The sequence below is a fragment of the Triturus cristatus genome, chromosome 1_1 (genome assembly GCF_964204655.1).
Source record: "Triturus cristatus chromosome 1_1, aTriCri1.1, whole genome shotgun sequence".
NCBI classification, from domain to species: domain Eukaryota; kingdom Metazoa; phylum Chordata; class Amphibia; order Caudata; family Salamandridae; genus Triturus; species Triturus cristatus.
Genome location: NC_140579.1, coordinates 746,919,815 through 746,934,861, shown reverse-complemented (window position 1 = coordinate 746,934,861; position 15,047 = coordinate 746,919,815).

Genomic DNA, 15,047 nt, shown 5'->3' with positions numbered 1-15,047 from the left:
CAAGTGTTGTGTCTGTGTGCGGTTCAAGAGAACCTCTACTGCGTGTGGTACTTGTACTGTCAATTGATGTCCTAACACTATGGCATCGCTTTGTCTGATTGCTAAAGCTGTTGCTGCCACTGATTTCAGGCACGCTGGAAGTGCCTGAGCTACTGGATCTAATGTACTAGAGAAATAAGCACATGGTTTATGTGATCCTGCTTGTTCCTGAGTGAGTACTGACAAAGCAGTACCTTCGCGTTCTGTAACAAAGAGTGTAAACTGTTTACTGTAACATGGTGTTGCTAGGACAGGTGCTTGGCATAAAGCTTTCTTTAAGCTTTCAAAAGCGTGTGTATGTTCTGGAGTCCAAGGGAGGACAGTCGATGTGGCTGCCTCCTGTGTTGTCAACTGGATGAGTGGTTTTGCTAGAAATGCATATTGAGGGATCCACTGCCTACAGTATGAAGTGAGGCCTATAAAAGCCCGCACCTCCTTTTGTGTCTTGGGTGGTGGCATGTTAGCGATTAACTGGATGCGGTCGGGTGTAAGCTGCCTTCCCTCCTTGGACAGCGAGTGCCCAAGGTAAACAACTCGCTGGACACAGAATTGCAGCTTAGAAGGGGACACCTTGTGCCCCTTGTCAGCCAAAAATTTTAAAACCGTTAGTGACGCTTGTTCACATTCAGGTTCGCTTCGGGCGGTGATCACCAGATCATCGACATATTGAAGCAAGGCAGTGTTAACTGGCATGTGGATACTGTCAAGTTCTCGTTTCAGTGCTTGGCTATAGATGCTGGGGCTTTCTGTAAATCCTTGAGGTGCGCGTGTGAATTTAAAACTTCGTCCATTTAAACTAAATCCGAATAAATATTGACTTTCCGGATCGATTGGGACACTAAAGAAAGCATTCTTGAGGTCAATTACAGTGAAGAACGTCGCTTCTGAGTCAATAGCTGTGAGTAATGAAGAGATATCTGGGACCACGGGGTATTGTGGTACAATACATTTATTTAATTCGCGCAGATCAATAACTAATCGATATACTGGTGGAGCTTTTGGATCCGTTCTTTTAAGAATCGGAATTATCGGAGAATTACATACATTGGAGTCGGTTTCGACAACCACTCCTTGTGCAATGAGCTCGTCAATTATTTGCAGTAAAGCCACAACAGCATCGGGTGGTAACTTGTATTGTCGCATTCGTGGTAGTACTATTCCTGTTTTCAGTGTAACTCGATATGGTGTAATATTCATGCAACCAACATCAGTGGGGCCTTGTGCCCATAAATGTGTAGGCAAATTCTGCAGTCGGTGATCCATGTCTCTGGATACGTAGTGACCTTTAAAGTCACGTAAAAATAGTCGTACTCCTTCCGGAGAACAACATATTATAGCTCCTAGAGCTTTCAATGTTTTTATGCCTAACAAGTTTTCTGGACATGATTTAGTAAGCAATAAATCTGTAGTACGTGTCAATGGACCAATCGTAAGTGGAAGAGGTTGTGTTACATCATTAATTATAGGTTTTCCTGAGAATCCAAGGGAAATATTCTGTGAGCCTGAGAGGGGTGCCCCTGGAACTTCACTGCGTCTTATTGTTGTTCTGCTTGCCCCTGTATCAAGTAAAAACTTTCTGTCTTCCCCTAATAGTTCACTATGTACATAAGGTCCCTCTTGGTCTACAGGAACCTCAATAAGGGGTAAGCCAACTTCCCTCTCTAGGCTATCTCATGAGTATCGTTGATAATCGGGATAATCTGCTTGTGCATACTGATACATCTGTTGTGTCGTTGCTTGTGTTGCAGCAATAGGCTGCGCTTGTGGTAGTGCTACGATCTGTTGTGGAGCTGCCTGTTGCGGAGCTAGTTGTTGCGGAGCTAACCTAGGTTGTGCATGCTGAGGGATTTGTTGTTGATTCTGATCCTGTCTAGGTGGACGTGGTCTCTCATGCGTTCTACCTGTGGCAATATTATGTTTCAGGACTGGACAATCGTGTATATAATGACCTGGTTGTTTACAATAGTTGCATGTCCCTTTCGCAGGGCCTGCGGAATCACCCTTTTGATGACTATCGGCTGGAACTGACTGTGCAACAAGCATTTTCATTTTTGTATCCTTCATACGTCTTTGTTCGTGTTCTTGTTCTTCTCTAATTCTATTGTGATGATATTGTAACATCTGTAGCATCTGTGATGGGGTATTACCTTGCCAGGTACTTTCGAATTTCAATACTCTATTCTTAACTTGTATCAGAGAATTTTCAACTAATTTTGTCACAAACAGATGTGGGTATGACTCACTACTGGCTTTTATGCCACTATTTATACCAAAACATTTTTCAAATCGGGAATAAAAATCACTAGTATCTTCGTCTGGCTTTTGTTTACAGGCTGAGATTGCACCCCAGTCTTCCTTTTTCGCAGTTAATAAACGTGGTAGTACCTGTATTAGTAATCCTGCTAGTGCTGTAGTCTTTTCCCCCAGCCCTGCTCCTGCAGCTCGGGCCTTTTCTTCGTTTTCCAACGCTGTCCAATCTATCTTTTGGTCTCCCACCTCCCATTCCTTTTCTTTGAGTTTCTCATAAACACCGGCGGGTAGTAGGACTTTTAATATTTTCATAATGTCGGGGTAGGTATACTCTCCCATGAGTAACATGTCTTTTATCTCACGGTGGAAACCTGCTGGGTCTTTGTCATGGCTGGGTACTACTTTCTTCATTTCTAATAATTCTAATTTAGTTATAGGTGTGTACACAAATACGCGTGTAAAATTATCACCAGCACCTCTAATTGGGTGTACTTCGCGTAGCGGGTTCTGTCTATCTATGTGGTACATTTTTCTTCCCATTATGGGAACTGGAACGTGTTCTGGGCATACGGAATTTAAATATTGGTTTCGGGATTCTAGTATTTCTTTAATCAAATCAGTACCTGACCCTTTCCATATGTTCGTGAGTAGTTCTGTCAATATGTCAGGTAAGGGTCCTGGATCGGAGTGTTGGCTTTTATATAATATAAGGAGGTGTTGGATCATGTATATACTAGCTAAACGCTGTTCATATGGATCTAGATTCAGAAACGTGTGTGTAAGTACATCGTCATTGTATTCGCTGGGACTGTCAGCCCATTGTACTGCTGACCTGGCTAATTCTTGTTCGTCCATGGAATCAAGCATGTGGTACCCCCTTCGATCTCGGAGTAATTTATCAGCGGCTTGGAATAAGTGTTCGGGGGATTTTGTATTTAACATAGGGTTTGGAAAATGTCTATTATATTCTGGACGTATTGGACGTACCGGATCATTAAAACCTCTGGTATTATTATGGGGTCTTCCTCTACCTACATAAGCTATCGTTTCTACTTGCTCTGACTCTTGCTTCTCCTCTTCTCTGTTTAGGTTAGCGGCGTCTACCTCTAATCTTTCTTCGTGTATTCGTTCTACTTCTTTGCGGATCTTTCGGTACATAGCGACTATACATAACTGTTTATCATGTCTCCCTTCTGATATATGCTGACCCCAAGTGACAAGTTTTTGCATTTCTTCCGGATTTACCCCAGGCCGGTCTTGATTTCTGATTACACAGTTTATGAGGAAACGTAACAGTTGTCCCTGTACCTCCGCTTTCTGGTACTCCATGGCTCTGCTAATACTTTCAGGACTTCGCCCTGACTGGACAAAGTGATACATATTTTCTAAATGTGTAGTCATTCCTGGTAGCTTCGTTAAATATATTGCAGCTCGTCGAATACGTAATGATGACAGTAGCATTTCGTCCCGTTTACCGGGCACAGGATCATATCTACAATCTACTAGAAGTTCCTTAAGCACGTCGGGAGTTGCTAGTTTGGGCGTACGTTGGAGGGCTAAATCTCTAAGAGTCTGTTTATTTCGCGGCGGAGTAGCAAACATGTCTGTCGTACCTCCTGTAGCACCGTCTGAGGTGCTAGGCACGAAAGGATTCGTTGGGCGTAGGATAGAGATTGTAGATGCGGGAAAAACTGTAGAAACGGACGGGTCTGTTGGAACTTGTGTAGGAGTTTGTAAGTGCGGGGATACAGACGGATGCTCTTGGTGTTGAACACCATCGGCAAGCGGTGTGGGTGGTATGGCATTAGCATACTCGGGAGCTGCGTCATCTAAATAGGAGGAAAGAAAAACGTCCTTTGCTGTTTTGGGATGTGATTTGGGATGTGCTTTTATCGGAAACAATGGAGGTGGCAAGTCTTTTGGTATTTCCGGAGTAGCCTTAGGTAACCCTTCGGCCAGAAGTGGATACATACCATTCATAAGGGCGTTTCTTTGCCTATCTACTTGTTCTGAGTTTACTCGAGTACCTTCCTCAAGTAATAGATTTTCTCGTGTTTTATTTGAATTCTCCTTACCCTTCTCTTCCTGTCTGAGTGCTTTTTCTGTACGTCTGTATGATTCTTTACGCCATAATTCAATAGCATCTTTCTGTGACTGTCTGGCTTTCTTTTTCCATAATTCTTCTTCTACTCTCATGATGCAATCTGCATCCCAGGTCCCCGCTGCGGGCCATCTCTGACTCTCTGGTAATTCTTTGGTGTAGTCCACCCATAAATCAAGAAATAATACGGCATCTAGACCATGCTTATGATACATGAAGTATCCTGGAGTATCCCTAGGTGGAATGGGAACAGCTTCTTCGAGTACACCTTTTCTAGTTTTGATCTGTCTTAGTTTCGAAAAGAGCGGCATTTTTAGATCTTGTTTCTAGAACACACTTTATACAAGAAAACACAATAATGAACAGTCATTCACACCACAATATATAGAACGTATTAAAACATTTAACGCTTAACAGTTTTAACGAACAATGATAACTAATGGAAAACTAGTTATTGACATTATACTGACACTAGATAATACTTATTTATATGCAAGACATACTATATTACTATATATACTGCTAAACAGTACAGATACACTGCTAAAACAGTGCAGACCGGATTTGTGTACCCAAACCCGTCTTGACCGGCACAGACTATGTGCACGTAAAATGCCTCCCCGGTAATGGTACTCACCGGGTAGCTCGGAACGGAAGGCCTCGGAACGGAACTGAAACAGGACCGGACTGGACTCGACTCGACTGGACTCGGAACTTCGGAACCTGGCGGGACTCTGTATACCTCGGATCTTGCTCTCTCAGCTAGGCTCTGGTCGGGATACTTCGCACTTCTCACCGCCTCGTCTGGGTGTTGATCGCAGCCTCAGTCGTCCCCGCTTGGCCGGAGGGAGATACAGGAAATCCTGCGGGTACGCGTGTTTGTCCGTTCAGCTGTGGCAGGAGACCGGGCCTGCAACGCACCGCCGGCGTGTGAGATGAGAAAGTGTCCCTGTTCGGTCGCCAATTTATGTGGTAAATATTTCGTTACCGGTACTATTTTTTATGCGGTAAAGTCAATTAAGAATAACTCAGTAAATATAAGAGGCAGAATCCGTGGTATTAGAGGTTTTAAAAGGCTTTATTCCTATACAAAGGAAGACAATTCGAATTGTGGGCCTTCTGTTCCATCACCACGAAAGTTCAGGAAGGAAGGGAGCATATATTATTGACAGTTAAGCAGTTTTATAGAAAATACATTACAGTGAAACAGATGCAAGAGGCGTAACAGCTGATAACAGGTGCATACGTAGCTAATAGAGGGCGTAATTCAAGAAACGTCATAAAACATGATGTCACAAGTGGGTGGATCCATAAAAGAATCCTGCAATGTCAGCAGAAATGTTTGGCAAAGATGCGCACGCAGCCGCATGACGTGTGATTGACGTGCAACTAGAGGGTGAAGGGGACTTGACATTTAGTTCTACGTGTGGAGACAGAAGTCTGGGGTTATGTCAACCTAATTCCAAATCATATCTAATATCCTATGTTTAAAGAACTGTGTTATCCAAAAGGAAAGGTCTCTTAGGATAGAATCTTATTCTATACTGACTATACTGACTGTTAGTGCAAGTACAAGCGTCTAAGTGTCTACACTAGATGCGAGGGGGTAGGAATATTCCATGGTAACGGGGCTATGAATTACTTGCATGAGGACAGCGAGGCCTGGCCCTTTTGCATGGTAGCTGGAGGAATGTTTACCTAAACTACTAGACAGGAATGCATCGGATGAGGAGCGAAGGAGATAATCTCGAAGGTGAAATACAGTTTTTGGCAGGCGACAGGCTGGATCAGGCTCCGTTAGCCGCGCAAGGAGTAAGACAAAGTTCATGGTCACAGATGCAGGCTCAGACTGGAGCTTTCAGAGGCAGAAGGCAGGAAAAGGCTTGATGACAGAATTCGGGCCTACTCGCCTGAATCTGTGAAATGTGGAAAGTGAACCACATAAAGTCGGTGGCCTTTCATACTTAGGAATGGAATATCTGACCCATTCATGGCGGATCTGAAAGAGGACATGTTGACGGTGGACGCACATATATTTGCGTCTTCAGAACTGGAGCAGGAGGGAACATACATGTACTTATAGCATGTACATGGAGCCGTTGGGGTCTACGATAGGGGACATAACTGATCACAAAATTCATATTTCCTCAGATCACAGCCCCCTGAGAGGATGAAGAGCAGGGCCGATCACAGACCCCTGAGAGGATGAAGAGCAGTGCCGATCACAGAAACCTGAGAGGATTAAGAGCAGTGCGGATGACAGACCCCTGAGAGGATGAAGAGCAGTACCGGTCAAAGACCCCTGAGAAGATGAAGAGCAGTGCCGATCACAGCCCCCTGAAAGGATGAAGAGCAGTGCCGATCACAGACCCCCGAGAGGATGAAGAGCAGTGCCGATCAAAGATCCCTGAGAAGATGAAGAGCAGTGCCGGTCACAGACCCCTGAGAAGATGAAGCGCAGTGCAGATCACATACCCCTGAAAGGATTAAGAACAATGCCGATCACAGACCCCTGAGAGGATGAAGAGCAGTGCCGATCACAGACCCCTGAGAGGATGAAGAGCAGTGCCGATTACAGACCCCTGAGATGATAAGGAGCAGTGCCGATTACAGTCCCCTGAGAGGATGAAGAGTAGTGCAGATCACAGACCCCTGAGAGGATGAAGAGCAATGCCGGTCATAGACCCCTGAGAGGATGAAGAGCAGTGCAGATCACAGACCCCTGAAAGGATGAAGAGCAGTGCCTATCACAGAACCCTGAGAGGATGTATATCAGTGCCGATCACAGACCCGTAAGAGGATGAAGAGCAGTGCCGATCACAGACCCCTGTGAAGGTGAAGATCAGTGCGGATCATAAATCCCTGAGAGCATGAAGAGCAGTGCTGATCACAGCCCCCTGAGAGGATGAAGAGCATTGCCGGTCATAGACCCCTGAGAGGATGAAGAGCAGTGCGGATCACAGATCCCTGAGAGGATGAAGGGCAGTGCTGATCACAGCCCCCTGAGTGGATGAAGAGCAGGGCCGATCACAGACCCCTGAGAGGATGAAGAGCACTGCCGATCACAGACACCTGAGAGGATTAAGAGCAGCGCAGATCACAGATCCCTGAGAGGATGAAGAGCAGTGCCAATCACAGACCCCTGAGAGGATGAAGAGCAGTTCAAATCACAGACCCCTGAGAGGATGAAGAGCAGTGCGGATCACAGATTCCTGAGAGGATGAAGAGCAGTGCCGATCACAGACCCCTGTGAAGGTGAAGATCAGTGCGGATCACAGACCCCTGAGAGGATGAAGAACAGTGCGGATCACAGACCCCTGAGAGGATGAAGAGCAGTGCCGATCACGGATCCCTGAGAGGATGAAGAGCAGTGCGGATCACAGATCCCTGAGAAGATGAAGAGCAGGGCCGGTCACAATCCCCTGAGAAGATGAAGAGCAGGGCCGGTCACACACCCCTGAGAAGATGAAGAGCAGTGCGTATCACAGACCCCTGAGAGGATGAAGAGCAATGCCAATCACAGACCACTGGGAGGATGAAGAGCAGTGCAGATTCGACCCCTGAGAGGATGAAGAGCAGTGCCGATCACAGACCCCTGAGAGGATGAAGAGCACTGCCGATAACAGACACCTGAGAGGATTAAGAGCAGTGCGGATCACAAATCCCTGAGAGGATGAAGAGCAGTTCGGATTCGACCCCTGAGAAGATGAAGAGCAGTGCCGATCACAGACCCATGAGAGGATGAAGAGCAGTGCGGATCACAGATCCCTAAGAGGATGAAGAGCAGTGACGATCACAGACTCCTAAGAGGAAGAAGAGCAGTGCAGATCACATACCCCTGAAAGGATGAAGAACAATGGCGATCACAGACCCCTGAGAGGATGAAGAGCAGTACAGATTACAGACCCCTGAGATGATAAGGAGCAGTGCCGATTACAGTCCCCTGAGAGGATGAAGAGTAGTGCGGATCACAGACCCCTGAGAGGATGAAGAGCTGTGCCGATCACAGACCCCTGAGAGGATGAAGAGCAGTTCCAATCACAGACCCCTGAGAGGGTGAAGAGCAGTGCCGATCACAAATCTCTGAAAGGATGCAGAGCAGTGCCGATCACAGATCCCTCAGATGATGAAGAGCAGTGCTTTCACAGACCCCTGAGAGGATGAAGAACAGTGCGGATCACAGACCCCTGAGAGGATGAAGAGCAGTGCCGATCACAGACCCCTGAGAAGATGAAGAGCAGTGCCGATCACAGACCCCTGAGAGGATGAAGAGCAGTGCGGATCACAGATCCCTAAGAGGATGAAGAGCAGTGACGATCAAAGATCCCTGAGAAGATGAAGAGCAGTGCCGGTCACAGACCCCTGAGAAGATGAAGAGCAGTGCCGATCACAGACCCCTGAGAGGATGAAGAGCAGTGCCGATCACAGACTCCTGAGAAGATGAAGAGTAGTGCCAATCACAGACCCCTGAGAGGATGAAGAGTAATGTCGATCACAGATCGCTGAGAGGATGAAGAGCAGTGCCGCTCACTGATCCCTGAGAAGATGAAGAGCAGTGCTGATCACAGACCCCTGAAAGGATGAAGAGCAATGCCGATCACAGACCCCTGAGAGGATGAAGAGCAGTGCCGATCACAGACCCCTGAGAGGATGAAGAGCAGTTCCAATCACAGACCCCTGAAAGGGTGAAGAGCAGTGCCGATCACAAATCTCTGAAAGGATGAAGAGCAGTGCCGATCACAGATCCCTCAGATGATGAAGAGCAGTGCTTTCACAGACCCCTGAGAGGATGAAGAACAGTGCGGATCACAGACCCCTGAGAGGATGTGTTGGACCCGGCCTCGTGGCGTGGTCCTTAACCCCCCTGGACTGTGGCCGTTCCCCGCCCCGGCCTTCACGGGCCACCCGTCTGAACTGCTCCAAGGCCCTTCACCTGGAACTGCACGTGGTCGCATGCTCCTCATGGCTCCGCCATCTTGTTGGCATCTACGTCACCCCGTACACCAGCCGGCGCGACCCCGCTCAACCCGGCCTCGACCCCAGCGAAGCCCCGACCTCGAGGCACCACGGACTGGCCAGGGGGTGCCGCAGGAACCATTCATCGCCCCCGGCGGAGGACGGTATCGTTGGGACCCCCAACTGTCCTCCCCTCTCGAGGTGTGATCGCCCTGCAAACTCCCATGGGCCTGGCGCCTCTCCTGCTGGGCGTCTGGCCACCTCCACCCGGCCACTCCGCCCCCTTGGGCGCAAGGGTCCGGACATCAAAGGGCTCCAGACCTATATCTGGGGCGACCCCACCACAGCTCGGCAGTTGTATCCCGGAGTCGAGAGCCCTGCTGATCGAATCGCGGCTGACCCTACGGAGAAGAACTCTTGTCGGAACCATCACGAGCCCTGCTGACTGCGTCGCGGCTCCCTCTTGTGAACCTTTCCTGGACCACCTGGAACATCGGAGCCCTGCAGACGCCGTCGCGGCCCCACCTCGCTGAGACCTTCCTCGGAGCCCTGCTGACGACGTCGCGGCTCGAGCTGAGCAGAAACCATCTTGAGAGCCCTGCTGATTGAATCGCGGCTCTCCACGAACTGTACGCCAGAGCCCTGCTGACGCCGTCGCGGCTCGACCCCTCCGAGATCGGAGGTCCTCCAGCTTGAGGATAAGAACTGGGCCCCAGGTACCCTCGTACCACATTCCTGCCAAAGACTGTCCCGCTACCCCTACCCTTCCAAAGAGACATTGAGACTTTTGGTGGATCCCTCGATCCCTTCGTGTAAATATTGAACTCGTAACCTTTTATTGATGATAAAGAATTGCTTGTCTTGAGACAACCTCCTTGAGTCCGGTGTGGTGGTGTTACTGTGCTAGTACGTGATAGGAGAAGGATCTCTCAGGAGACTTCTCGGCAGCGCTCGGCTACTTCGTGCAGTGCGAGGGCCCCCCTTGGTGGTCTCACCGACTCCTCGGGGTCCGCCTTCCAACATTTGGTGGCCAGCGACGGGATCCGAGCCGAACGCAGTACGTACCAGCCAGTACCCACTAGCTACCCATCCAAACGAATAGCATCATGAGCAGCCAGGAAAACAACGCGACAATGGAGTTCCAGCCCGAACGGCTGGAAGAATATACGCACAAAGAATTAAAACAGTTCTGCAGAGACAAAGGCATTGCAACCACCAGCCTCGGTACCAAGGAAGAGATGCAGAAAGCTCTGAGGACATGGCTGGAGGCCGGGGCAGGCCCCTCCCAGGAAGAAGGGCCCTTGCCCCTGACGGAGACCACAGCAACCGCACTGACCCCGGCAACCGGAGGACGAAAGAGCCTAGAAACCGGCCTCTCCGAAGAAGAAATACGAGAGCGGGAAAAGGTCCGGAGCCACGAGCTAGAGCTCGCCCGACTGCGACTGGACGGCGAACTCCAGCTGGCAGAAAAGAAACTGGCCCTCGAGCAGCTACGCCTTCAAGAAGAGATAGAAGAGAAGAGACGACACCGGGAGTTGGAGGAAAAGAAGCTCACCCTTGAGCACGAGCGCAGCCTCAAGGAGCTCGAGATCAAGGCCAAGAACGGAGGGACCAACACCCCCAGTACGAGAGACACTCTACCGCCTGCCGAGGCCAAAGTACATATCCCGAAGGAGGTCGTCAAGGAGTATTACAAGAATGACGATATCCAACAGTGGTTCAAGGCCTATGAGGTGGCCATGACCTCCCATCGAGTGCCCCGAAAAGACTGGGGCGCAGGCCTGTGGGGGCGATTCCTGAGTGAAGGGCGGGACACGCTGCTCCAGCTACCGGAGGAAGTGATGACCTCCTACGATCACATGAAGGAGGCCCTGCTCACCCGCTACGGGCTAACAGCGGAAATGTACCGCCAGCGGTTCCGAGACTGCAAGAAAATCCCGGGTACCACATGGGTGGAATATGTGGACTTTTTTAGTCGGGCCCTAGAAGGGTGGATCAAAGGCAGCAAAGTAACCACCTACGGGCAACTGGTCGACCTCATCGTGTGGGAACATCTTTCCAACAATTGCTTCGTGGAGCTGAGACAGCACCTCCTCGACAGCAAAATGACCGACCCGCGGAAACTGGCCGTCGAGGCCGATCGATGGGTCAACTCCCGGGTCCCCCGGAGCTCAATGGGGGAGTACCAGAGGAACCCCAACGGACCCCCACACCAGCGCGGTGGGGGGGAGGGCCGAACAGGAACCGAGACCCTCCCGCTGGGGCCCCCAGGAGCCCCCCTCGAGGGCCACCGCAGCCACATCTCTCCCCGAGCCTAGCACGAAGGGTGGGCCCGGCCCGACCCGGACCACGGCCACCAGTGACCTGCTATGGCTGCCAACAAACCGGACACTTTGCCAGCGACCCGGCCTGCCCTCTGAACCGAAGAAACGGGGCCGGCGGGCCCCCGCCCCGGCAGCTGACAGCCGCCGCCTTGGGGGGAGGAGAAGAGGAAGAAGAGGCCCTCGACCGAGAAAACACTGAGTGGGAGCCGGCAGCCATGTCCCTGGTCTGCCTGGATAGCCGGGAGATGGTACCCTGCACCCCCATCCCAACCAACACCCAGAAGTACCGGCAGCAGGTCACGGTCAACGGACAACGGGCCGAAGCCCTTCGCGACACCGGCGCCAGTATCACCGCTGTCCGCTGCCACCTGGTGACCCCTGAACAGATTCTACTGAATGTGCTGTGCCCTGTCCGGACGGCCGACAACAGTGAAAGCCTATGCCAGATGGCCCTGGTCCCCTTCGAGTGGGGAGGGGTGACGGGCCTGCTGAAGGTGACAGTGCGCGACGACGCCCCGGTCGACTGCCTCCTGGGGAACGACTTGGAGAGTTCCCCCTGGGCTCAAGTAGAACGACGAGAGCACCTCCGAATGTTGGGACTGGCTGATTGGGCCTGCGCCATCACCCGGTCCATGACCGCCCAGGCCCCCCGCTCATCCTCGACCTCCGGGACCGCCCGACCCGAGGGGCTCACACCCCCTCCCGCCAGCAGCGAGGAGGAGGCGGACACCGACCCAGGGTCCAGCGAATCCTCCCCCGAAGAGATGACTTCTCCGAGCGCCCTACCAGAGCTGACGCAATGGCAACACGAAGGGGGCCCCACCCGAGAGCAGTTCCAGCAAGAGCAACAGTCCTGTCCCTCTCTCGAAGGGGTCCGGCAGCAGGCGACCGCGCAAGCCAACGGTGACCAGACCGGCACCCACTGGATCTACTGGGCCGAGGGCCTGTTGTACAGTGAACAGAAAGTAGCAGAACTCGGGGCCAGCCGCGTGTTGGTGGTCCCCCTCCGCTTCCGGGAGTTTCTTCTCAACCTGGCCCATGATGTGCCCCTCGCCGGACACTTGGGGCAAGACAAAACGTACAGTCGTCTGGTGACCCACTTCTACTGGCCCCGGATGCGGAGAGATGTGGACAACCACTGCCGGTCCTGCCAGACCTGCCAAGCCAGCGGAAAGACGGGGGGTCGGGTCAAGGCCCCCCTCCAGCCCTTTCCCGCCGTCAGCACCCCGTTTGAACGGGTCGGAATCGACATTGTGGGACCCCTGGACCCCCAAACCGCCCTGGGCCACCGCTTCATCCTGGTCCTCGTGGACCACGCCACCAGGTACCCGGAGGCGGTCCCGCTCAGAACCATAACGGCCCCTGTGGTAGGCCGGGCCTTGATGGGGATCTTCTCCCGAGTGGGATTCCCCAGCGAAGTGGTGAGCGACCGCGGCACGAACTTTATCTCCAGGTACATGCGGTCCCTGTGGCAACAGTGCGGGGTCACATACAAGTTCACGACCCCATATCACCCTCAGGGGAACGGACTGGTTGAGCGATTCAACCGAACATTGAAAGGGATGATCCAGGGCCTGGAAGAACCACTCAGGCGGAAATGGGATGTCCTGCTGCCCTGCCTCCTGTTCGCCTATCGGGAGGTCCCGCAGAAGTCCCTGGGGTTCAGCCCGTTTGAACTATTGTATGGACACCCGGTCCGCGGACCGCTCAGTCTGGTCAAGGAGGGCTGGGAGATGAACCCCCGAGGCGCCCCTCCTGACGTCTACCGATACCTCCTGACCCTCCGAAACCAGACCCGCAAGTTCCGAGCCCTCGCCGAAGCCAACCTCGAGGCCAGCCAGGAGGACATGAAGCGGTGGTACGATCGCAACACTTCTACTGTAGAATTCGAGCCAGGTCAGAAAGTATGGGTCATGGCCCCGGTCGAACCCGGCGCCCTCCAGGACAAGTGGACCGGGCCCTTCAAGGTGGTGGAGAAGAAAAGTCCCGTCACCTACTTGGTCGATCTGGAGTCCCCCCGGAACCCCCTCCGGGTCCTACATGCTAACAGGCTAAAACCCCACTTCGCCCGGACCGAACTGAGCCTGCTGCTGGCGACCGACGAGGGGGGCGAGGACGACTCCGAGCCCCTGCCCGACCTCTTGCAATCCGACATTCACGATGGATCGATCGAAGGGGTCCAACTCGCCTCGTCCCTGACCCCGGAACAGCGCAACGACTGCCAGCGATTACTGCGGGACTACGCAGCCCTCTTCTCTCTCACTCCGGGGGTGACCCACTGGTGCGTCCACGACGTCGACACCGGGGAGAACCCCCCCATACGACACAGAGCCTACCGGGTGCCTGACCGAGTGCGGGCCTGCATCCAGGCCGAAGTAGCGAAGATGCTGGCCCTGGGGGTCATCGAGCCTTCCGACAGCCCGTGGGCCAGCCCTGTCGTCCTGGTGCCCAAGGCCGCAGCTCCCGGCCACCCCCCGGAGTTGCGATTCTGCGTGGACTACCGAGCCCTGAATGTAGTAACCAAGACAGACGCACACCCGATACCCCGGGCCGACGAACTCATCGACCGCCTAGGGGCCGCTCGCTACCTGAGCACGCTGGACCTCACCGCCGGGTACTGGCAAATCCAGCTCACCCCCGGCGCCCAAGAAAGATCCGCCTTTTCGACTCCGGATGGGCATTACCACTTTCGGGTGATGCCCTTCGGAATGAAGAACGCCCCGGCCACCTTCCAGCGACTGGTGAACAAAGTTTTGGCCGGGCTTGAGGCCTTCAGCGCGGCCTACTTAGATGACATTGCCGTGTACAGCAACCACTGGGCCGAGCACCTCCTCCACCTAAAGGCCGTCCTGGCCGCCCTCCAGCGGGCCGGGCTCACAATCAAGGCCAGCAAATGCCAAATCGGCCACGGATCCGTGACCTACCTGGGCCATCAAGTGGGGAGCGGGCAGGTGGCCCCCCTCCAAGCAAAGATAGATGCCATCCAGACCTGGGAACCCCCCACTACCCAGACCGCTGTCCGGGCCTTCCTGGGCCTCACCGGATACTACCGACGGTTTATCCGGGACTATGGGAGCATTGTCGGCCCCCTCACAGAGTTAACGTCCAAAAAGCAGCCCAAGAAGGTACACTGGACACCCCGCTGCCAAACAGCCTTCGACACCCTCAAAACGGCCATGTGTACTGCTCCGGTGCTGCAGGCCCCGGACTACCAGAAGGAGTTCGTGGTACAGACGGACGCCTCCGAGTATGGGATCGGGGCCGTTCTCTCCCAAACTGACGAAAAGGGGCTCGACCGACCAGTGGCCTTCATCAGCCGGCGACTACTGCCCCGGGAGCAACGCTGGAGCACTATTGAGCGCGAGGCCTTCGCTGTG